We start from the raw sequence: 14,106 nt of genomic DNA, 5'->3' as shown, positions 1-14,106 counted from the left end.
GGAAACAGAGGTTGTCGTTCACTCAGCAATATTTGATGTGCCCACATCTGCTGGCTTTATAGAACCCGTCGGTGAGGGTCCCCAAGATCATCCTACAACATCTCGTTTACTACCAGAAGTGCCTCTTCGTCGCCTGGGTTACCTAAACAAGCCAGGTCAAACAACTTCCAACTTGGGCCATCTAAACAAGCCATCTATCCAAGTGAGTGTTCCTTTATTTCATTCCAAAAGTATAGATGCTGTTGTTTTTTCCTTTTTGTCGTTACTTATTGTTTTTGCAATTTACTTTTCAAACTCTAATCCATGGATTGAATAGACATTATTACTCCATAGCAATCAATTACAGTAAGAATGAACTCGAAGAGAAGATGCTGCTTTTTTGTGTCTCTGTGATGTTGGCTTAGTTGGTGCTCTTGTTTTTGTTTGCTACTGATTTTCTGGATACTTACTTTTAAAGAAAGCTACCATGATTTGCTGTGTTGTGAATGATGATTTGTCCTATGGCTTAGTTCTGAACCAGTCTTCCTCTCCCCTTGCTTTCTAGTCAGTCATGGTGTGTTTTGTATTTGATCTTCCAATCATGGTTGTGGTCTTTAATTATTGAAGTGGTTGAACATTGAGAGCATGTAAATATTGTGAATTTTCATATAGATTAATATATTATGTTGAATGCTCAAGGAAATATTTTAAAAATTAAAATCTATTGTTATCTTTTAATTTAAAGGAAACAACTGTCTGTTAAGAGATTGAAAAGTCTCATTGTTGGAGTTGGCTGTCTGTATTTTGAGAGAATTTACATGAATCTTAACTTGCAAGAACTCGTAAAAGAAATCTATGAAATTGCAAGCAACATAAATGGAAATGAAAAGTAAAATGGAAAACAATAAATCAATGAAACTGTTGGTTATTTTATTGAAGGAAAGGTTGAGAGAGTGGAACAGAGAAAACTGAGAGAATGGAACAGAGGAATATTAAACTGCTTAATATATTATTTTTTGGAGTGCAATTGCTTTTATAAAGCAAATAAGTGAACGTAAATGTACAAAAATGTTGGCCTCTATAACCACTAACAAACTAGTGCTCTTAGTGCCTAGAAAATAGCAAATAAATTCTACTAGTCAACATGACTTTTATTTTCCTAAAAAATAGCATAACATATAATTTTAATTTTTTAATTTCCAATAGTCATTAATCAACACTCCTCCTTGACTTTGGAACTGCAAACTCCAAGCTTTTGTCTCAAGAACTCAAATCTAGATTTTGGAAGTGCCTTGGTTAGGATATCAGCCACTTGATCTTCTGATTTGCAGTAGACTAGTTTCACTTATCCTTCTCTTTGAACTTCTCTTAAAAGGAAAAGTTTTATCTTAAAATGCTTTGTTTTGCCATGAAAAACTGGATTATTGGCAATTGAAATTGCAGCTTGATTATTCACAAAAATCTTTGTGCTGTCTTCTTGTTCTATGTGTAAATCAGTCATGATCTTCCTTATCCAGACAGTTTGATTTACAGCAGCTGCAGCAGCAACATACTCTGCTTCTGCTGTTGATTGTGCTATAATTTCTTGTTTTTTGGAACACCATGAAAAAACTCCAGAACCAAGTGAGAAACAATAACCATAAGTGCTTCTCATATCATCAACACATCCTGCCCAATCACTATCTGAATAACCATGAAAACTTAAGCTTTCAACTTTCTTGAACCATATACCATAATCAATTGTGCCTTTAACATATCTAAGAATTCTTTTTGCTGCTTGAAAATGAATTTCACTAGCACAATGCATGTACCTTGATAACAAACTCACTGAATGCATGATGTCTGGTCTGGTGGCAGTTAAATACATTAAGCATCCAATTAAGGATCTAAACAGCTTTTCATCAACCTTTTCAGCACCATCTTCTCTGCAGAACTTTTCTTTTTGGTTCATTGGAGTTGCAGCTGACTTACACTCTCCCATGTTGAACTTCATAAGCACTTCCTTTGCATACTTTTCTTGGCACACAAATATTTCATTTTTCTTTTGTTGCACTTGCATACCAAGAAAAAATGTCATCTTTCCAAGGTTTGTCATTTCAAAGACATTTTCCATTTCTTCTTTAAACTTGTCAATCATCTCCTTATAATTTCCTGTAACAAATAAGTCATCAACATACAGAGATACCATAAGTATATCTTCATTCACCTTTTTAATATATAAGGTGTACTCACTCAGACTTTTCACAAAGCCTAAGCTCATTAAATGTGCATCAATTCTGCTATACCAAGACCTTGGTGCTTGTTTCAAACCATATAATGCCTTTTTCAGTAGATAAACCTTGTCTTCTTGTCCTTGAAGAGCAAAACCTTCTGGCTGTTCCACAAAAATTTCTTCCTCCAAATATCCATTCAAAAATGTTGATTTTACATCCAATTGATGTATAAGCCAGCCCTTTTGTGCAACTAGTGCTAGCAGCAATCTTATTGTGTCTAGCCTGGCAACTGGGGCAAATGTTTCAGAGAAATCCATCCCAAACATCTGAGCATATCCCTTGACAACAAGTCTTGCCTTGTACTTGTTCATAGAACCATCGGGATTGAACTTGGTTCTATAAACCCACTTTACTCCAATGGCCTTCTTATGACTAGGTCTATCCACCAACTCCCACGTCTGATTTTTTTCAATCATTTTGAGCTCCTCTTCCCTAGCATTTATCCATTTTTTGTCAGTTGCAGCCTCTTCATATCCACCAGGTTCCATGACAGCAACATTACACCTTTGATAGATGTCAGAAAGCAATCTTGTTCCTCTGACAGGTTCATCATCCACATCTTCATTATCCTCCTGCAATCCAAGCTCATTGTTGCCTTTCCAGTTCAAACAATCAAATTGTTCAAGGAATTTGTTGTCTTTCCAGCTCCAACAGTCAAACTCCAAGAATTTCACATCCCTGCTAACAATGACTTTGTTTTTGTGTGGAAGATAGATCCTGTAGGCCTTTGAAATCAAGCTATAGCCTACAAAAATTCCAGGTTCTGCTTTCTTGTCCAATTTGTCTCTCTTAATATGAGGAATATAAGAGAAACACAAGCAACCAAATATCTTTAAATTAAACAGCTCAGGCTTGTAACCGTACCATGATTCAAAAGGCGTTCTCTGTTGTAAAGCTTTTGTTGGCAGTCTATTGAGTAAAAACACTGCAGTATTTGCAGCCTCTGCCCAGAATTTTTTAGGCAAATCTTTGTCATGAAGTAAGCACCTAGGCCATCTCCATAATCGTCCGATTTTTCCTTTCTGCGGTGCCATTTTGCTGAGGTGAATAAGGGGCTGTAAGCTGGTGTTCTACACCTGTATCTTCACAAAACTTGTTAAATTTTTTTGAAGTATATTCAGTTCCATTGTCAGATCTGATCATCTGCATTTTGCACTTGCTTTGATTTGCCACCGAAGTTTTAAACTTCCAAAAAATGGCAGCAACTTCATATTTAAACTTCATAAAATATATCCAACACATTCTTGTCATGTCATCAATGAAAATAATATAATACCTACTGTCATTCAATGATGGTGTGCTCATAGGTCCTCCAACATCTGTATGTATCAATTGTAGATTTTGTATAGCCCTCCAAGTCTTGTTTTGTGGAAATGGGAGTCTTGTTTGCTTTCCATACTGACAAGCAATGCATGTAGGAGATTCTTCTTCTATATCAGGTAAGCCTCTGACCATGTTATTCTTCTTCAAGAATATTAGAGCATTGTGGTGAAAATGGCCCAATCTTTTATGCCAAAGTATTGTATTGCTGACCTCTTTGTGCACTGCAGCATGTTCTTCACTCATGAAGTCCAAAGCAAAGCTTTTTCTTTTCATTCTAACTTTAAATACTTCCTTGCCTGCTGAATCTTTGATTATGCAATTTTTATCTTCAAATAACACCTTATAACCTTTTTCAAGAAATTGAGGAACACTCAACAGGTTTTGGTTAATTTCTGGAACATATAAAACATCTGAAATTAGTTTCAAACCTGTTTGACCTTCAATTGCCACTGTTCCTTTGCCTTTTACTGCAATATATGCTCCATTACCTACTCTGACTTTAGAAAGTGCAGTTTTGTCAAGTTCTTTAAAGAGCTCTCGATCATAACTCATATGATTTGTGCAACCACTGTCTATGAGCCAACTTTCTGTGGAGCTATTGGCAGCAAAGCATGTAACAGCAAACAATTGTTCCTCTTGTGGTTGATCCTCAGCAACCTTAACTTCTCCTTGTTGTTGATGAGATTTGTAAATCTTTTCCATGTGCCCTAGCTGCCCACACTTATGACACTTTACATCAGGTCTCCACCAGCACCTTTTTTGTGGATGATTGGTTTTTTTACAATGAGGACAAGGTGGAAAAACCTGATTAACATTACTCTTGCTGATCTTGTTTAATCTTCCAGGTTTGGTGTCATTGTTCTGCTTCTTTTTCTGTTTGTTGCCATTGCTCTGAAATTGGACTTGAAAAGCACCCTCCACAGATCCTTCTTGCCTCATAAGTCTTCTTTGCTCTTGGGCCTGTAAGGCATGCATCACCTCTGCCAAAGTGATTTTAGATAGATCCTTTGTGTTCTCCAAGGTAGCTATAGAAGCTTCATATCTCTCTGGTACTGATACAAGAATTTTTTCAACAATTCTTGAATCAGAAAAAGTGGTGCCCAGCAATCGTACGTTGTTGGCAATGCCAAGCAACGTATTTGAGTACTCTTTTATGGTGTCTGATTCTTTCATTCGCTGCAGCTCAAATTCTCTCATTAAATTCAATACTTGCATGCTTCTAATCCTCTCATCTCCTGCATATTCTTCCTTCAAGTAATCCCAAATTGCTTTTGCTGTGTTGTGAGACATGATCCTGGTGAAAATTATTTTTGAAACACCAGAAAATAAACATGCCTTTGCCTTTGCTTTTCTGGTTTTTTTCTCCTTGTAGGTTTTCATCTGGGCTATAGTGGGGTTGTCAGGCAGTGGAGCAATTTCGTAATCCTCCTCCACTACTTCCCAAAGATCCAAAGCCTCTAGGAAGTTCTTCATTTTTATGGCCCAAAGATCATAGTTATCTCCATCAAAGATAGGAGGAGCAACTTGAGAGAAACTTGTTTCAGCATCCATAGGTCCCGTAAGCCGTAGCTCTAGATACCAATTTGTTGGTTATTTTATTGAAGGAAAGGTTGAGAGAGTGGAACAGAGAAAACTGAGAGAATGGAACAGAGGAATATTAAACTGCTTAATATATTATTTTTTGGAGTGCAATTGCTTTTATAAAGCAAATAAGTGAACGTAAATGTACGAAAATGTTGGCCTCTATAACCACTAACAAACTAGTGCTCTTAGTGCCTAGAAAATAGCAAATAAATTCTACTAGTCAACATGACTTTTATTTTCCTAAAAAATAGCATAACATATAATTTTAATTTTTTAATTTCCAATAGTCATTAATCAACAGAAACAATAGTGAAAAAAAATGTAAATCTGCATTGAATTAAGAGTTGAGTACAAGTGAAAGAGGTTAAGACCCCATTTACCATGTGATAGTTGGAAAAACTCTGCTCAAATTGTAGTCTGGTTCTCTAACTTCCTTCCAGCGTAAACTCTCCAAAACTCCTGATAAAAATGGTCAAAGCTACTCTCCGTAAAACTGAAATTGTTGGAATGTAAAGGTATAGGTGATCTGGGCTTTTCTTCTTTCTACTCTAACCTATTTAAAGAAAAAGAATACAAAGAATGAAGAACTAAAAACTCTTTCTTTATACAATGTATTTCCTTAACCAACCCAGCTCCATTACGACAATTCAAAGGCTTCTACAATGAAACTACCCTCCAGAAAAGGTGAGTGGTGACCTTATGTTTACACGTTGGTAAGCACTCAACAACTCACGAAGGATGTTCAAGCACCTCCAACCCCAACAAAAACATTTGTGGCTCGGCGCCTTCCAAACCTGTTCAAACCTCCACGTGACAGCCATTCTGCAGCCCCGTCTGATCACCAATGCGATTGGCTGGCAGATGTAGTAGTGTCACTCGACTTGTTCATGAAGGGGTTTGGTTGGGTTGAGGAGTTTGTTCAACAGTGCACACAAAATTGGATTCATGCATTGTGCTTTCCATGCATATGAACAATTTTGAGGTCCTCTTAGCAATGCTAGGAAGGGAGTACTTATGTCCATGGGTTTTGATGAGCTTAGAAGCTCAAGGGACTCTTTTTATAGACCTTGGAATGGAGACATATGATAGAATGATTGTTGGAGAGCATTCACAGGATACACAGATCTTGATGTGAATCTAGTAAGGGTCAAAGAACTTACAAATGTCTAAACTATTTTATGACATACTTGGAAAACGTCTAAAGTACCTTATAATCTACTTGGCAAACACCCCAAATACCTTACGATGTACTTAGAAAACAACCAAAGTATTATCCGACCTACTCAAAAAACAACCCGAGTATTTTACAAATGTCTGATCATGAACTTACTTCTTACGAGTGTCAGACCATGAACTTACATGGGAAACTCCAAGAACTTTATTAGTGTCCGATTATAGACTTAGTCAAGAGTATAAATTAAGCATACAAAAGCGTGACAATATAAGTGTTTGAGTACAACTCAATCAAGAGCTAAAAACAACATATATAAATTAATTCATTTGAACAACATGGTTCATCTACAGAAGTACAACTCAATCAAGAGTTAAAAGTAACATATATAAATTCGTTCATTTAAACAACATGGTTCATCTACAAAAATTAACTTTCATGCTCGGAGGACTTATATACTACCTGGCATATATTTACAATATTAATATTGTTAGAATCGCTGCAGCGGAATTGTTAGCGTGGAATAACAAACCAAGAGGGTTTTTAATACTAACGTGTGCCTTTTAATTTCTACTCAATTAAACTTACCAAGCAAATAATAAAGACAAATAAAGAGAGTAAGGTTGAGAGAAATTTGCACAGATGATTTTATCCTGGTTCGGATCTTACCAATCCTACGTCCAGTCGCTTATCTCAAACAAGATAAACCTTTTTCACTAACACAAAACAATTACAAATTACAATCACAAAGAAACACAATTTGTAAAAGTTTAGAAACCACCTCTCTTGATACCACAAGAGATGAACCTACACCTCCTTTGAGTCTTCACAAAGGATGAACACCTCCTCCGAATACTTCATGAAGGATGATTCTCTTCCGAACACCTCCTTAGACACACCAAGGATGAACCGGCTATTTCCTTTGTCACCGTAGTAGCACTTCACCAGCTCCACAGACAAGAGTTTCACAAGCCGAATAAGAGCACACAAGTCTCAATGATTTATGAGTACTAGAGCACAAGGGAAGAGTTTTTTTTGAGATAAAGAGAGAGCCATTTTATAGACTCAGCCTAATACCCTTCCATTCTTCGAAAACGGGCCATCTAACGCATTTAATCGATTAACATAAATATTAATCGATTAATAATGAGTACAACAGCTAGTTTTTCAAATCTAAAACCCCCAACGGCTAGTTTTTCAAATCTGAAACCTCCAACGGCTAGTTTTTCAAATCTGAAACCCCCAACGGCTAGTGTTAATTGATTATTCTCAGGAATAATCGATTAACTAAATAAATCAAATATAAATTACAAGAATCAACCCTAATACATATTTGAGCACTATTACATCAACTTTGATTATTATAAAAGCTTTATAAAATACAGAGATCTTCAATTTGTCTTTGTGGATCTTGACTTGTGCAAATTTGTTCATCATCAAAACTACATCTTTGATTTTTGCTAACATTCTCCCCCTTTTTGATGATGATCAAAAACTCCTTTGATTTAAAGCTTTTAGTAATAATCTGGATATAACACAACTATGGAAGAAAAAGTGCATTAGTGAATAAACACAAATAAGCAAATAAGCTTAAATAAGCTTTAAACACTTTCTCCCCCTTTTTGATCATAATTAAAAAGGTGTGTTTGATGTTCTCCCCCTAAGATAATACTCCCCCTTAATAAAAGCATGTATGCATATGAGCTAAAAATATTTCAAATTTAAAGATTCATTCAAACATACACAATAGGATATTTAAAGTAAATAATTTTAGGATGAAGAACTTATAAAACATTGTTTAAACATACATTGAACTATATAAGATAGGAATTTTAAAGCATACAAAAATATGGCTAGTTTTTCAAAATTGCAAAACTGGAACGCATTTAAAAATTCAATCCTAAGATATTTCTAAAGATTCTTAGATCTCTTCTAATGTTTACCCCTTTAGATATGCCTCCAACTTCGTAATGATAATCCTCCAGGTTGTTTCCACATTTTGTTTAGATCTTCATCTTGAGGATTGTCATCATTCTTCGCTTCATTTGTTGTCTTCTACAAATCTTCATCATTGCCTGCATCTAATTCAACTGACTCAAGAGGTTTTGCCTCAAGGTCTACAATTTCATCAAAGACAACATGCACACATTCTTCTATTTCAAATGTTTTCCGATTGAAAACTATATATGCTTTGTATATTAGAAAATATCCAAAAAAATAGTTTCATCGGCCTTGGAATAAAATTTTCTTAAATTTTGTTTTAAAGAAATTCTAAATATTAAACAATAGGTACCCAACTACTTGTATGGGTCCTTTGGGTTAGATTTAGAAAAAAGAAATCATTTTACAACCGAAACATATCTACCACTTGGAACACCATAATGCTTAATTTTACATTTATTTGAAGTATGACCCTTTTTCATACAATAAAAGCATGATACAAAGTTTGTGTTCCTATAAGTTGTTCCTTTTTCTACCCATGTTCTACGGGTTCTATTATTATGTTTATTTTTAATTTTAGGAACATACTTATTTTTAACAACCTTATTTTCGTTATTTTTACTACATTCTCCTAAGGTTGTGTGTTCTAGTAGTTTCCTAAAATTTTCACAAGAAGCACATTCATCACTACTAGTAAATTTACCCTTTTCAAAAAATAAAACTTTATTTTTCAAATCTTTATTTTCTTCAAAAATATTTTCAAAATTTAATTTTAAATTTTTATTTTCTTCAAGAATATTTTCAAAGTCTGATTTCAAATTTTTATTTTCTTCAGAAATATTTTCAAAATTTAATTTTAAATTTTTGAAATCCTTTTTCAATTTCTTATGAGCTTTATCTAATTTTTCAGATTCTACTATTAAAGCAGCATAAGTTTCATGCAATTTATCTTCACTAATTTGACTATAATTATCAGAATTGCTAGATGTACTTACTTGGCTTCCAGCGTCGTCGTTCACCACTAAACAAATGTTTGCTTCTTCATCAGATTCGCTCAAATCGAAAATTGTTTCGTTGTCATCTTCCCATGCAATGTAGGCATTCTTTTTCTTGAAGAATCTTTTCTCCTTTTTGTCTTCACTCTTCTTTTGATTTGGGCAGTCTGCTTTTAGGTGCCCCCTTTCTCCGCAACCATAACATTTATGGTGTGAGGAAGATCCTTGATTTTCTTTCTTTTCGAATTTTAATCTTCCTTTGTCTTTTGATTTCATGAACCTGTTGAGCCTTTTTATCATGAGTCTCAAATTTTCTTCTTCGCCTGAGTCTTCATCTTCCGATTTACCTTTGCTTCTTTCAACCTCCGACTTTAATGCCAAACTCTTCTTCTTGTTTTTGGCTTTTGCTTCTTCTTCATCAAGTCTTCCAAGATCTAGTTCATGTTCCCTCAACTTTCCAAAGAGTGTCGCCATAGTCATGGTGTTGAGGTTCTGTGACTCCGAGATTGCAGTCACCTTTGGTTGCCACGACCTGTCTAAAGACTTCAAGATTTTAATGTTAAGTTCATCGGTATCAAATGACTTACCCAGTCCAATGAGATGATTGACAATGTTGGTGAAGCGTTTTTGAACGTCTGAAATTGTTTCTCCTTGCTTCATCCGGAACATTTCATACTCTTGGATTAAGGAGTTCTTCCTTGCCCTCTTTACATCATCTGTTCCTTCATGCGTCACTCTGAGTACGTCCCACATTTCTTGAGCAGTTTTGCAGACAGAGACCCTGTAGAACTCATCAACAGTCAATGCTGATGCAATGATATTCCGGGCTTTTACATCATTCTGAAATCTTTTCTTTTCTTCAGTGGTCCATTGACCACGGGGCTTTGGTTCCTGTGTATTGTTAGTAGGAACAGAAGAGCCAGACGCAATAACATCCCAAATTTCACAATCAATAGATTCAATAAATATTTGCATTCTTACCTTCCAGAATGCATAGTTCTCACCTGTGAATAGTGGGGGTCTATTGATTGATGCACCCTCTGCAAAGGTTTGATGTGATCCTGCCATTTGAATGACTATCAAAGCAAGCTCTGATACCAATTGTTAGAATCGCTGCAGCGAAATTGTTAGCGTGGAATAACAAACCAAGAGGGTTTTTAATACTAACGTGTGCCTTTTAATTTCTACTCAATTAAACTTACCAAGCAAATAATAAAGACAAATAAAGAGAGTAAGGTTGAGAGAAATTTGCACAGATGATTTTATCCTGGTTCGGATCTTACCAATCCTACGTCCAGTCGCTTATCTCAAACAAGATAAACCTTTTTCACTAACACAAAACAATTACAAATTACAACCACAAAGAAACACAATTTGTAAAAGTTTAGAAACCACCTCTCTTGATACCACAAGAGATGAACCTACACCTCCTTTGAGTCTTCACAAAGGATGAACACCTCCTCCGAATACTTCACGAAGGATGATTCTCTTCCGAACACCTCCTTAGACACACCAAGGATGAACCGGCTATTTCCTTTGTCACCGTAGTAGCACTTCACCAGCTCCACAGACAAGAGTTTCACAAGCCGAATAAGAGCACACAAGTCTCAATGATTTATGAGTACTAGAGCACAAGGGAAGAGTTTTTTTTGAGATAAAGAGTGAGCCATTTTATAGACTCAGCCTAATACCCTTCCATTCTTCGAAAACGGGCCATCTAACGCATTTAATCGATTAACATAAATATTAATCGATTAATAATGAGTACAACGGCTAGTTTTTCAAATCTAAAACCCCCAACGGCTAGTTTTTCAAATCTGAAACCTCCAACGGCTAGTTTTTCAAATCTGAAACCCCCAACGGCTAGTGTTAATTGATTATTCTCAAGAATAATCGATTAACTAAATAAATCAAATATAAATTACAAGAATCAACCCTAATACATATTTGAGCACTATTACATCAACTTTGATTATTATAAAAGCTTTATAAAATACAGAGATCTTCAATTTGTCTTTGTGGATCTTGACTTGTGCAAATCTGTTCATCATCAAAACTACATCTTTGATTTTTGCTAACAAATATTATTATTATTATTATTATTATTATTATTTGACAAACCCTAAAAGTGTCCTATAAGCAAAGGATCCAAATGTGAGATCCATGTGAGATCCTAACTTCCTTAAAATAAGGGAGAGAGAATATTTATATAATATATGACATAATTTTTGATATAAACAGAATCTATTAACAATAAACTTGAGATAAAAATATGTTCTTAGAGGGCTTAAAAGACATCTCTCATGTTCTGTTATTTATATAGATAAAGAGTTGATACAATAGAGAGATAGAAGGTCAAGTCACTGTCCTAGACTGCTAGGTACAATGATTAGAGATAACTGATAACAGTTGAAAAACTGTTGTTTTCATGCTTAAAATTGATACTAAAAGCAACCTTTAACACTTAGAAACTAGCTTGAAATCATGCTTTTGGTTATACTTTTAGAAATAAGAGAGCTAGACAGGTTTATGCTTGATTTCAGTGTTTTTGTGCAGGTTTTAAGGTGAACTTGGTGAAAGAAGTGAAGAAGGACAAAGATGGAATCAGAAAAGACATCAAAAAGTGCAAAAGGAGAAGCCGCAACTGCCGCTCAGCGGCAGTTTACCGCTGAGCGGCACTCAGGCAGTCACGTTGGATCCGTTGAGGGGTGATTTGGCCGCTGAGGGGAAGAAAACAACTCACGCACTTACCGTTGAGCGGTACTATTTTGGGCTTGGGCCTAATTTTCTGTAATTTTAGAATAGTATATAAGCTTTAAGACGTCCCAGGGTTTGTATCTTTGGTAGAGACGAAGCAAACACTCTCTTTTCCACCCCTTGAAGGAAGATCTTGGATGCTCAGGCTATCTCCCCCTCTTTCTAGGGTTCTATCTTTCATTCTTTCATTATTGTTCATCTAGTTTCACCATGAATATGGTGAACTAAACCTTGTATTGTTGTTGGGGAATCAATGTAGTCTTGTGAAACTCTCACATATGGAATTTGTTTTAACATCTTATATTAAGATATATGTTTTCTTTCATCTTTAGTTAGGGTTTTTCCTCTTTGCTTATTGCTTGCTTTGTTTAACTCATTCATTGCCATGATTATTGATTTTGTCGATACGGAAACGTACGGGGAAGTCTAGATCCGGGGAATTTCTCCCAATAGCATATTGGTTGCCTTTAAGCTCCTGAACTTTAAGAACTAATTACTAGGAATGCTAGGAATTGTATGAACTCGTAATTAGAGATAGGCCTTCTTGTAAGGTAATTTAGAGAGTGGCATTAGCATTGATGATAAGAATGATGAATTCCTAAAAGTATATGAGAGTGGATAAGATGAAATTGATAACCCCAACAACATACTCATCCATCTATTGAAGTGTTTGTTTTGTTCTTTACCATTGATCAAATTCATGCATACATATTTAATTACTGTCTCTTGCATTGAAACCTACAATTAATTTGTTCTTAAGTCTTAAATAATCAACAAATCACATAGCTAAACTAGGCCGTGAGTCCTTTGGGAAAACGATACTTGGTCTTACCTTGTTTTATTACTTGATACGATTCGGTCACACTTGCCGATTGTTAAACAAGTTTGTGGCGCCATTTTTCGGTGTTCATAAATTTGTCATCAATAACCAAACACACTACCCCTATTTTAGTCCTACTGACTACACTAACAAGTAGACTTAGTAATTATTCTAACAAATAACATAACCTATTAACATGTTATTCATAGGTTTAAAAAGACTATAAATACATGCTATTACATAGAGTACATACAATCTTATAATCATTTTTACTCACATACTCATTCTAAAATCTTTTACTGATTTGAGGGTCAGAATTTTTCTAAATGAACTTTCTTGTGTAACTATTTCGGGTGTAGAGTCGAGTATCTCTAAAAAAACACTCTTTCACGCTTTTGTCCAAATTAGCTTAGGTATTTCTATATGTTCTAATCCAACGTTTTTTCTTGTATGTTTTCCAAATCGTTGAGGTGTACTTGTTAAAGGCATTTCGACGCTTAGGTCAGTAATTAATCCGATCGGGAGTCACAGTAAAATCTTAAATTCACAGTAAATGCAGTTACCTACCTTCTTACATTTGGTCTCTATTTATACGTTTCGAGATGAGAATGAGATTAGTGAAACTCTAATCATGGTCCAACTGTGATCCATTACATGATAAGTAACGCTTACCAATAATCTTTATTTGAGGTGATGTTTAGAGGTGTTTAGGGAATCTTAATGAAGTATGATTATATGTATCAGTGGATACTTACTCGGTGAAGTTATGTAAAATAATGGTGAGAGGTGACACTTAATCTTATTTTGCATGCGAGTATTTCATCGATGATTATATATATTGAGATTATGTGATCTTCTTATGTGTCAATGATTTGGATATAAGTTATTGAATGACTGATGAATTGGATCCTTCTAATGTGTCAATGATTTGGATATAAGTTATTGAATGATTGATGAATTGGAATTAAATAACTTGAGTTTTGTGGGTGAGTTTGATTGTATTATCTATATTTTGTGTTTTCTTTTGGTTGTCTCATCCCTGTTTGTTTGTATTTGGGAGGTGTCCGCTCGGTCTTTCATCTTACTTGATCGAGCAGTCAATATGTTGCTTGGCTGGATCGCATGGTGCGTGTTGATGGGTTTCTAACCTGTTTGGCCGGTCTCTCCCTCCTTATGACCTTTTTCATTCGGTCTTATGTGTAAGGACATTTGACTATATAGTATAGTAACGATTCAAAGTTTCATTACACGTGTGTGGGTGTG

This window comes from Vigna umbellata, chromosome 4 (assembly GCF_029865625.1).
Source record: "Vigna umbellata cultivar VRB3 chromosome 4, Vumbellata_1.0, whole genome shotgun sequence".
Classification (NCBI taxonomy): Eukaryota; Viridiplantae; Streptophyta; class Magnoliopsida; order Fabales; family Fabaceae; genus Vigna; species Vigna umbellata.
Note: the sequence above shows the minus strand (reverse complement) of the source record.